Source organism: Lates calcarifer, linkage group LG3 (assembly GCF_001640805.2).
Source record: "Lates calcarifer isolate ASB-BC8 linkage group LG3, TLL_Latcal_v3, whole genome shotgun sequence".
In the NCBI taxonomy this organism is placed as follows: domain Eukaryota; kingdom Metazoa; phylum Chordata; class Actinopteri; family Centropomidae; genus Lates; species Lates calcarifer.
This window is the reverse complement of record NC_066835.1, coordinates 21,924,547-21,936,411: the sequence shown is the minus strand read 5'-3', so window position 1 is coordinate 21,936,411 and position 11,865 is coordinate 21,924,547. Positions and strand designations below refer to the sequence as shown.

Here is an 11,865-nt window from a genome sequence, read left to right as displayed (position 1 = left end):
TGTGGCTCAGCTGTATTGTTAAATATTTTGCTGTGTTTTCATGGTTAAACCGTTGATGAGGCACAGGTAGTAGTGTATTGATCATTTTCCTCTGTATGTTTCTCTTTGATTTCCTCCAGGTGTCACCACTTGGTCCATGACATTGTCCATGATCACAGAAACATGGTCCATGATTGGAGAGACATTGTTGAGGATGAGGGAGACATCGTCCACGATCAGAGACGTTATCCATGACTTGCAGAGACAGAGCAAGAGTTGGTAGTGACAGAGTTCCCCGATTTGATGGCATCGTCTGTGATTAGAGAGTCTTCATTCAATGAAGAAGTTTTTTGAGATCAGGACAGAGGCCTCTGAGTAAATCACAAAAGGCTTTACATCAACTGTCCAACAGAGAGCGCTGACATTAAATTGTTTATGTTCAGTATATCAGAAAAGTGTAATAATGGACATAATCTGCTATTTCAAAGTAATTTATAAGTAATCTTTATTAATTAAATGTTATGTAAAAGAAATTAGCAATATCACAAGTAAGATGTAATAGTCAAAGTGATCTGTTAATAGATGCGATTTGCAACAGTAAAAGTTATCTGTAAATTATGTAATAAAAAAAGTATGGTCTAATATCTAATGGTAAAAGTAATCTAATACTGTAAGTAACAGTTAATCTGTATCATAAAAGCAATATAGAAATAATTGTAATTCGAAACATGAGTAAAAATTTAATGTTAAGCTAAGGCGTAAAAATGTCATAGTATAGTAAGACATCCAAAAATGTCAAAAAATGTCATAGTATAGTAAGACATCCAAAAATGGCCAAAAAAGATCATACTATAGTAAGGCATCAAAAAATGTCAAAAAATGTCATAGTTTAGTAAGGTGTCAAAAATCATCAAAAAATGTCATAGTATAGTAAGGTGTCAAAAAATGTCATAGTTTAGTAAGGCTTCAAAAATTATCAAAAAATGTCATAGTATAGTAAGACATCCAAAAATGTCAAAAAATGTCATAGTATAGTAAGACATCAAAAAAGATCATAGTATAGTAAGGTGTCAAAAAATGTCAAAAAATGTCATAGTTTAGTAAGGTGTCAAAAATCATCAAAAAATGTCATAGTATAGTAAGGCATCAGAAATCATAAAAAAATGTCATAGTATAGTAAGGCATCAAAAATGGTCAAAAAAGATCATAGTATAGTAAGACATCCAAAAATGTCAAAAAATGTCATAGTATAGTAAGGCATCAAAAATGGTCAAAAAAGATCATAGTATAGTAAGGCATCAAAAATCATCAAAAAATGTCATAGTATAGTAAGGCATCAAAAATGGTCAAAAAAGGTCATAGTATAGTAAGGTGTCAAAAAATGTCAAAAAATGTAATAGTTTAGTAAGGCATCAAAAATCATCAAAAAATGTCATAGTATAGTAAGGCATCAAAAATGGTCAAAAAAGGTCATAGTATAGTAAGGTGTCAAAAAATGTCAAAAAATGTCATAGTTTAGTAAGGTGTCAAAAATCATCAAAAAATGTCATAGTATAGTAAGGTGTCAAAAAATGTCAAAAAATGTCAGTATAGTAAGACATCCAAAAATGTCAAAAAATGTCATAGTATAGTAAGGCATCAAAAATGGTCAAAAAAGATCATAGTATAGTAAGGCATCAAAAAATGGTCAAAAAAGATCATAGTATAGTAAGGCATCAAAAAATGTCATAGTATAGTAAGGCATCAAAAATCATTAAAAAATGTCATAGTATAGTAAGGCATCAAAAATCATTAAAAAATGTCAGTTTAGTAAGGCATCAAAAATCATCAAAAAATGTCATAGTATAGTAAGGTGTCAAAAAATGTCAAAAAATGTCATAGTTTAGTAAGGTGTCAAAAAATGTCAAAAAAAGTCATAGTATAGTAAGGTGTCAAAAAATGTCATAGTATAGTAAGACATCCAAAAATGTCAAAAAATGTCATAGTATAGTAAGACATCCAAAAATGGTCAAAAAAGATCATACTATAGTAAGGCATCAAAAAATGTCAAAAAATGTCATAGTATAGTAAGGCATCAAAAATCATTAAAAAATGTCATAGTATAGTAAGGCATCAAAAAATGTCAAAAAATGTCATAGTATAATAAGGCATCAAAAATCATTAAAAAATGTCAGTTTAGTAAGGCATCAAAAAATGTCATAGTTTAGTAAGGTGTCAAAAATCATCAAAAAATGTCATAGTATAGTAAGGTGTCAAAAAATGTCAAAAAATGTCATAGTTTAGTAAGGTGTCAAAAAATGTCAAAAAATGTCATAGTATAGTAAGGTGTCAAAAAATGTCAAAAAATGTCATAGTATAGTAAGACATCCAAAAATGTCAAAAAAGGTCATAGTATAGTAAGACATCCAAAAATGGTCAAAAAAGATCATACTATAGTAAGGCATCAAAAAATGTCAAAAAATGTCATAGTATAGTAAGGCATCAAAAATGGTCAAAAAAGGTCATAGTATAGTAAGGTGTCAAAAAATGTCAAAAAATGTAATAGTTTAGTAAGGCATCAAAAATCATCAAAAAATGTCATAGTATAGTAAGGCATCAAAATGGTCAAAAAAGGTCATAGTATAGTAAGGTGTCAAAAAATGTCAAAAAAATGTCATAGTTTAGTAAGGTGTCAAAAATCATCAAAAAATGTCATAGTATAGTAAGACATCCAAAAATGGTCAAAAAAGATCATACTATAGTAAGGTGTCAAAAATCATCAAAAAATGTCATAGTATAGTAAGGCATCAGAAATCATAAAAAAAATGTCATAGTATAGTAAGACATCCAAAAATGTCAAAAAAAAGGTCATAGTATAGTAAGGTGTCAAAAAATGTCAAAAAATGTCATAGTATAGTAAGGTGTCAAAAAATGTCAAAAAATGTCATAGTATAGTAAGACATCCAAAAATGTCGAAAAATGTCATAGTATAGTAAGACATCCAAAAATGGTCAAAAAAGATCATACTATAGTAATGCATCAAAAAATGTCAAAAAATGTCATAGTATAGTAAGGCATCAAAAATGGTCAAAAAAGGTCATAGTATAGTAAGGTGTCAAAAAATGTCAAAAAATGTAATAGTTTAGTAAGGCATCAAAAATCATCAAAAAATGTCATAGTATAGTAAGGCATCAAAAATGGTCAAAAAAGGTCATAGTATAGTAAGGTGTCAAAAAATGTCAAAAAATGTCAAAAAATGTCATAGTTTAGTAAGGTGTCAAAAATCATCAAAAAATGTCATAGTATAGTAAGGTGTCAAAAAATGTCAAAAAATGTCAGTATAGTAAGACATCCAAAAATGTCAAAAAATGTCATAGTATAGTAAGACATCCAAAAATGGTCAAAAAAGATCATACTATAGTAAGGTGTCAAAAATCATAAAAAAATGTCATAGTATAGTAAGGCATCAAAAATCATCAAAAAATGTCATAGTATAGTAAGGTGTCAAAAAATGTCAAAAAAGATCATAGTATAGTAAGACATCAAAAAAGATCATAGTATAGTAAGGTGTCAAAAATCATCAAAAAAGATCATAGTATAGTAAGGTGTCAAAAAATGTCATAGTTTAGTAAGGTGTCAAAAATCATCAAAAAATGTCATAGTATAGTAAGGCATCAAAAATGGTCAAAAAATGTCATAGTATAGTAAGGCATCAAAAATCATTAAAAAATGTCATAGTTTAGTAAGGCATCAGAAACCATAAAAAAATGTCATAGTATAGTAAGACATCCAAAAATGTCAAAAAAAAAGGTCATAGTATAGTAAGGTGTCAAAAATCATCAAAAAATGTCATAGTATAGTAAGGCATCAAAAATGGTCAAAAAAGGTCATAGTATAGTAAGGTGTCAAAAAATGTCAAAAAATGTCATAGTATAGTAAGACATCCAAAAATGTCAAAAAATGTCATAGTATAGTAAGACATCCAAAAATGGTCAAAAAATGTCATAGTATAGTAAGGCATCAAAAATCATTAAAAAATGTCATAGTATAGTAAGGCATCAAAAAATGTCAAAAAATGTCATAGTATAATAAGGCATCAAAAATCATTAAAAAATGTCAGTTTAGTAAGGCATCAAAAAATGTCATAGTTTAGTAAGGTGTCAAAAATCATCAAAAAATGTCATAGTTTAGTAAGGTGTCAAAAATCATCAAAAAATGTCATAGTATAGTAAGGTGTCAAAAAATGTCAAAAAATGTCATAGTTTAGTAAGGTGTCAAAAAATGTCAAAAAATGTCATAGTATAGTAAGGTGTCAAAAAATGTCAAAAAATGTCATAGTATAGTAAGACATCCAAAAATGTCAAAAAAGGTCATAGTATAGTAAGACATCCAAAAATGGTCAAAAAAGATCATACTATAGTAAGGCATCAAAAAATGTCAAAAAATGTCATAGTATAGTAAGGCATCAAAAATGGTCAAAAAAGGTCATAGTATAGTAAGGTGTCAAAAAATGTCAAAAAAATGTCATAGTTTAGTAAGGTGTCAAAAATCATCAAAAAATGTCATAGTATAGTAAGGTGTCAAAAAATGTCAAAAAATGTCAGTATAGTAAGACATCCAAAAATGGTCAAAAAAGATCATACTATAGTAAGGTGTCAAAAATCATCAAAAAATGTCATAGTATAGTAAGGCATCAGAAATCATAAAAAAAAATGTCATAGTATAGTAAGACATCCAAAAATGTCAAAAAAAGGTCATAGTATAGTAAGGTGTCAAAAAATGTCAAAAAATGTCATAGTATAGTAAGGTGTCAAAAAATGTCAAAAAATGTCATAGTATAGTAAGACATCCAAAAATGTCGAAAAATGTCATAGTATAGTAAGACATCCAAAAATGGTCAAAAAAGATCATACTATAGTAATGCATCAAAAAATGTCAAAAAATGTCATAGTATAGTAAGGCATCAAAAATGGTCAAAAAAGGTCATAGTATAGTAAGGTGTCAAAAAATGTCAAAAAATGTAATAGTTTAGTAAGGCATCAAAAATCATCAAAAAATGTCATAGTATAGTAAGGCATCAAAAATGGTCAAAAAAGGTCATAGTATAGTAAGGTGTCAAAAAATGTCAAAAAATGTCAAAAAATGTCATAGTTTAGTAAGGTGTCAAAAATCATCAAAAAATGTCATAGTATAGTAAGGTGTCAAAAAATGTCAAAAAATGTCAGTATAGTAAGACATCCAAAAATGGTCAAAAAAGATCATACTATAGTAAGGTGTCAAAAATCATAAAAAAATGTCATAGTATAGTAAGGCATCAAAAATCATCAAAAAATGTCAGTTTAGTAAGGCATCAAAAATCATCAAAAAATGTCATAGTATAGTAAGGTGTCAAAAAATGTCAAAAAAGATCATAGTATAGTAAGACATCAAAAAAGATCATAGTATAGTAAGGTGTCAAAAATCATCAAAAAATGTCATAGTATAGTAAGGCATCAAAAATGGTCAAAAAAGGTCATAGTATAGTAAGGTGTCAAAAAATGTCAAAAAATGTAATAGTTTAGTAAGGCATCAAAAATCATCAAAAAATGTCATAGTATAGTAAGGCATCAAAATGGTCAAAAAATGTCATAGTATAGTAAGGTGTCAAAAAATGTCAAAAAAATGTCATAGTTTAGTAAGGTGTCAAAAATCATCAAAAAATGTCATAGTATAGTAAGGTGTCAAAAAATGTCAAAAAATGTCAGTATAGTAAGACATCCAAAAATGGTCAAAAAAGATCATACTATAGTAAGGTGTCAAAAATCATCAAAAAATGTCATAGTATAGTAAGGCATCAGAAATCATAAAAAAAATGTCATAGTATAGTAAGACATCCAAAAATGTCAAAAAAAAAGGTCATAGTATAGTAAGGTGTCAAAAAATGTCAAAAAATGTCAAAAAATGTCATAGTATAGTAAGGTGTCAAAAAATGTCAAAAAATGTCATAGTATAGTAAGACATCCAAAAATGTCGAAAAATGTCATAGTATAGTAAGACATCCAAAAATGGTCAAAAAAGATCATACTATAGTAATGCATCAAAAAATGTCAAAAAATGTCATAGTATAGTAAGGCATCAAAAATGGTCAAAAAAGGTCATAGTATAGTAAGGTGTCAAAAAATGTCAAAAAATGTAATAGTTTAGTAAGGCATCAAAAATGGTCAAAAAAGATCATACTATAGTAATGCATCAAAAAATGTCAAAAAATGTAATAGTATAGTAAGGCATCAAAAATCATCAAAAAATGTCATAGTATAGTAAGGCATCAAAAATGGTCAAAAAAGGTCATAGTTTAGTAAGGTGTCAAAAATCATCAAAAAATGTCATAGTTTAGTAAGGCATCAAAAATGGTCAAAAAAGATCATAGTATAGTAAGACATCCAAAAATGTCAAAAAAGGTCATAGTATAGTAAGGTGTCAAAAAATGTCATAGTTTAGTAAGGTGTCAAAAATCATCAAAAAATGTCATAGTATAGTAAGGCATCAAAAAATGTCATAGTATAGTAAGACATCCAAAAATGTCAAAAAATGTCATAGTATAGTAAGGCATCAAAAAATGTCAAAAAATGTCATAGTATAGTAAGACATCAAAAATGGTCAAAAAAGATCATAGTATAGTAAGGCATCCAAAAATGTCAAAAAATGTCATAGTATAGTAAGGCATCAAAAATCATTAAAAAATGTCATAGTATAGTAAGGTGTCAAAAATCATAAAAAAATGTCATAGTATAGTAAGGCATCAAAAATCATTAAAAAATGTCATAGTATAGTAAGGCATCAAAAAATGTCATAGTATAGTAAGACATCAAAAATGGTCAAAAAAGATCATAGTATAGTAAGGCATCAAAAAATGTCAAAAAATGTCATAGTATAGTAAGGCATCAAAAATCATTAAAAAATGTCATAGTATAGTAAGGCATCAAAAATCATTAAAAAAATGTCATAGTATAGTAAGGCATCAAAAAATGTCATAGTATAGTAAGACATCAAAAATGGTCAAAAAAAGATCATAGTATAGTAAGGCATCAAAAATCATTAAAAAATGTCATAGTATAGTAAGGTGTCAAAAATAATAAAAAAATGTCATAGTATAGTAAGGCATCAAAAATCATAAAAAAATGTCATAGTATAGTAAGGCATCAAAAAATGTCATAGTATAGTAAGGTGTCAAAAAATGTCAAAAAATGTCATAGTTTAGTAAGGTGTCAAAAATCATCAAAAAATGTCATAGTATAGTAAGGCATCAAAAATGGTCAAAAAAGATCATAGTATAGTAAGGCATCAAAAAATGTCAAAAAATGTCATAGTATAGTAAGACATCAAAAATGGTCAAAAAAGATCATAGTATAGTAAGGCATCCAAAAATGTCAAAAAATGTCATAGTATAGTAAGGCATCAAAAATCATTAAAAAATGTCATAGTATAGTAAGGTGTCAAAAATCATAAAAAAATGTCATAGTATAGTAAGGCATCAAAAATCATTAAAAAATGTCATAGTATAGTAAGGCATCAAAAAATGTCATAGTATAGTAAGACATCAAAAATGGTCAAAAAAGATCATAGTATAGTAAGGCATCAAAAAATGTCAAAAAATGTCATAGTATAGTAAGGCATCAAAAATCATTAAAAAATGTCATAGTATAGTAAGGCATCAAAAATCATTAAAAAAATGTCATAGTATAGTAAGGCATCAAAAAATGTCATAGTATAGTAAGACATCAAAAATGGTCAAAAAAAGATCATAGTATAGTAAGGCATCAAAAATCATTAAAAAATGTCATAGTATAGTAAGGTGTCAAAAATAATAAAAAAATGTCATAGTATAGTAAGGCATCAAAAATCATAAAAAAATGTCATAGTATAGTAAGGCATCAAAAAATGTCATAGTATAGTAAGGTGTCAAAAAATGTCAAAAAATGTCATAGTTTAGTAAGGTGTCAAAAATCATCAAAAAATGTCATAGTATAGTAAGGCATCAAAAATGGTCAAAAAAGATCATAGTATAGTAAGGCATCAAAAATCATCAAAAAATGTCATAGTTTAGTAAGGCATCAAAAATCATCAAAAAATGTCATAGTATAGTAAGACATCCAAAAATGTCAAAAAATGTCATAGTATAGTAAGGCATCAAAAAATGTCAAAAAATGTCATAGTATAGTAAGGTGTCAAAAATAATAAAAAAATGTCATAGTATAGTAAGACATCAAAAATGGTCAAAAAAGATCATAGTATAGTAAGGCATCAAAAAATGTCAAAAAAATGTCATAGTATAGTAAGGCATCAAAAATCATTTAAAAAATGTCATAGTATAGTAAGGCATCAAAAATCATTAAAAAATGTCATAGTATAGTAAGGTGTCAAAAAATGTCAAAAAATGTCATAGTTTAGTAAGGCATCCAAAAATGGTCAAAAAAGATCATACTATAGTAATGCATCAAAAAATGTCAAAAAATGTAATAGTATAGTAAGGCATCAAAAATCATCAAAAAATGTCATAGTATAGTAAGGCATCAAAAATGGTCAAAAAAGGTCATAGTTTAGTAAGGTGTCAAAAATCATCAAAAAATGTCATAGTTTAGTAAGGCATCAAAAATGGTCAAAAAAGATCATAGTATAGTAAGACATCCAAAAATGTCAAAAAAGGTCATAGTATAGTAAGGTGTCAAAAAATGTCATAGTTTAGTAAGGTGTCAAAAATCATCAAAAAATGTCATAGTATAGTAAGGCATCAAAAAATGTCATAGTATAGTAAGACATCCAAAAATGTCAAAAAATGTCATAGTATAGTAAGGCATCAAAAAATGTCAAAAAATGTCATAGTATAGTAAGACATCAAAAATGGTCAAAAAAGATCATAGTATAGTAAGGCATCCAAAAATGTCAAAAAATGTCATAGTATAGTAAGGCATCAAAAATCATTAAAAAATGTCATAGTATAGTAAGGTGTCAAAAATCATAAAAAAATGTCATAGTATAGTAAGGCATCAAAAATCATTAAAAAATGTCATAGTATAGTAAGGCATCAAAAAATGTCATAGTATAGTAAGACATCAAAAATGGTCAAAAAAGATCATAGTATAGTAAGGCATCAAAAAATGTCAAAAAATGTCATAGTATAGTAAGGCATCAAAAATCATTAAAAAATGTCATAGTATAGTAAGGCATCAAAAATCATTAAAAAAATGTCATAGTATAGTAAGGCATCAAAAAATGTCATAGTATAGTAAGACATCAAAAATGGTCAAAAAAAGATCATAGTATAGTAAGGCATCAAAAATCATTAAAAAATGTCATAGTATAGTAAGGTGTCAAAAATAATAAAAAAATGTCATAGTATAGTAAGGCATCAAAAATCATAAAAAAATGTCATAGTATAGTAAGGCATCAAAAAATGTCATAGTATAGTAAGGTGTCAAAAAATGTCAAAAAATGTCATAGTTTAGTAAGGTGTCAAAAATCATCAAAAAATGTCATAGTATAGTAAGGCATCAAAAATGGTCAAAAAAAGATCATAGTATAGTAAGGCATCAAAAATCATCAAAAAATGTCATAGTTTAGTAAGGCATCAAAAATCATCAAAAAATGTCATAGTATAGTAAGACATCCAAAAATGTCAAAAAATGTCATAGTATAGTAAGGCATCAAAAAATGTCAAAAAATGTCATAGTATAGTAAGGTGTCAAAAATAATAAAAAAATGTCATAGTATAGTAAGACATCAAAAATGGTCAAAAAAGATCATAGTATAGTAAGGCATCAAAAAATGTCAAAAAAATGTCATAGTATAGTAAGGCATCAAAAATCATTTAAAAAATGTCATAGTATAGTAAGGCATCAAAAATCATTAAAAAATGTCATAGTATAGTAAGGTGTCAAAAAATGTCAAAAAATGTCATAGTTTAGTAAGGCATCAAAAATCATAAAAAAATGTCATAGTATAGTAAGGCATCAAAAAATGTCATAGTATAGTAAGGCATCAAAAATCATTAAAAAAAATGTCATAGTATAGTAAGGCATCAAAAAATGTCATAGTATAGTAAGACATCAAAAATGGTCAAAAAAGATCATAGTATAGTAAGGCATCAAAAAATGTCAAAAAATGTCATAGTATAGTAAGACATCAAAAATGGTCAAAAAAGATCATAGTATAGTAAGGCATCAAAAAATGTCATAGTATACTAAGGCATCAAAAATCATCAAAAAATGTCATAGTATAGTAAGGTGTCAAAAATCATCAAAAAATGACATAGTATACTAAGGCATCAAAAATCATCAAAAAATGTCATAGTATAGTAAAGCGAGGAGAACACCTCATGACCCGAAGAAGTAATAGAATGTTCTTAAAGATGTTTAGAGATGTGTAATCCTTTATGTGCTCACCACTACATTAAGTATGGGGTGAGAGAATAAAACAGTGTGTCCAAGTGGTCAAACATTTGTTATTTGCTGTGGTTTGTTAAACATTTTCTAAAACAAAATCAATAAAGTGTTGTGGCTTAACCTTTGAGTTGTGTTTCTCATTTTTTTCATCACAAAAATGATTTTGTAATGCAGAAGCATCAAGTATTCTCTACTTGCAGTTTGCAATCAAAATGTATAATTGAGGCTAAAACTCCAGATAAAAGCTGTAACCCTAATCCTAAACTATGGCTAAAAGCACTAACCCTAACCCTAATCTGTGGCTAATAACCATAACCCTAACCTTGATCCCTGGGTAAATCCTGTAACCCTAACCCTAATCTATGGCTAAAGGCCATAACCCTAACCCTAACCTGTGGCTAAGGGCTGTAACCCTAACCCTAATCTCTAGTTTAAAACTGTAACCCTAACCCTAACCTTCCACGACAAGTGGCTAAAACTTGTAACCCTAACCCTAATCTGTGGCTAAGAGCTGTAAACCTAGCCCTAATCTCTAGTTTAAAACTGTAACCCTAACCCTAACCTGTGGCTAAAAGCTGTAACCCTAGCCCTAATCTCTAGTTTAAAACTGTAACCCTAACCCTAACCTGTGGCTAAAACTTGTAACCCTAACCCTAATCTGTGGCTAAAACCTGTAACCCTAACCCTAACCTTCCACGACAAGTGGCTAAAACCTGTAACCCTAACCCTAATCTGTGGCTAAAACTTGTAACCCTAACCCTAATCTGTGGCTAAAACCTGTAACCCTAACCCTAATCTCTAGTTTAAAACTTGTAACCCTAACCCTAATCTGTGGCTAAAACCTGTAACCCTAACCCTAACCTTCCACGACAAGTGGCTAAAACCTGTAACCCTAACCCTAATCTGTGGCTAAAACTTGTAACCCTAACCCTAATCTGTGGCTAAAACCTGTAACCCTAACCCTAATCTCTAGTTTAAAACTGTAACCCTAACCCTAATCTGTGGCTAAGAGCTGTAACCCTAACCCTAATCTCTAGTTTAAAACTGTAACCCTAACCCTAACCTTCGACGACAAGTGGCTAAGAGCTGTAACCCTAACCCTAATCTGTGGCGAAGAGCTGTAACCCTAACCCTAATCTCTAGTTTAAAGCTGTAACCCTAACCCTAACCTTCCACGACAAGTGGCTAAAACTTGTAACCCTAACCCTAATCTGTGGCTAAAACTTGTAACCCTAACCCTAACCTGTGGCTAAAAGCTGTAACCCTAGCCCTAATCTCTAGTTTAAAACTGTAACCCTAACCCTAACCTGTGGCTAAAACTTGTAACCCTAACCCTAATCTGTGGCTAAAACCTGTAACCCTAACCCTAACCTTCCACGACAAGTGGCTAAAACCTGTAACCCTAACCCTAACCTGTGGCTAAGAGCTGTAACCCTAATCCTAATCTCTAGTTTAAAGCTGTAACCCTAACCCTAATCTGTGGCTAAGA

The 11,865-nt window shown here is 28.9% G+C and overlaps 1 long non-coding RNA gene across 1 annotated transcript; it reads left to right on the top strand.

The window, feature by feature from the left end:
- The first annotated feature begins 1,486 nt into the window (after positions 1-1,486).
- Positions 1,487-7,070, top strand: LOC127142017 (uncharacterized). Its single transcript, XR_007812522.1, has 4 exons — positions 1,487-1,831; positions 2,191-2,495; positions 3,564-3,651; positions 6,822-7,070. It is a non-coding gene; the product is annotated as an uncharacterized LOC127142017 (long non-coding RNA).
- The last annotated feature ends 4,795 nt before the right edge of the window (positions 7,071-11,865 follow it).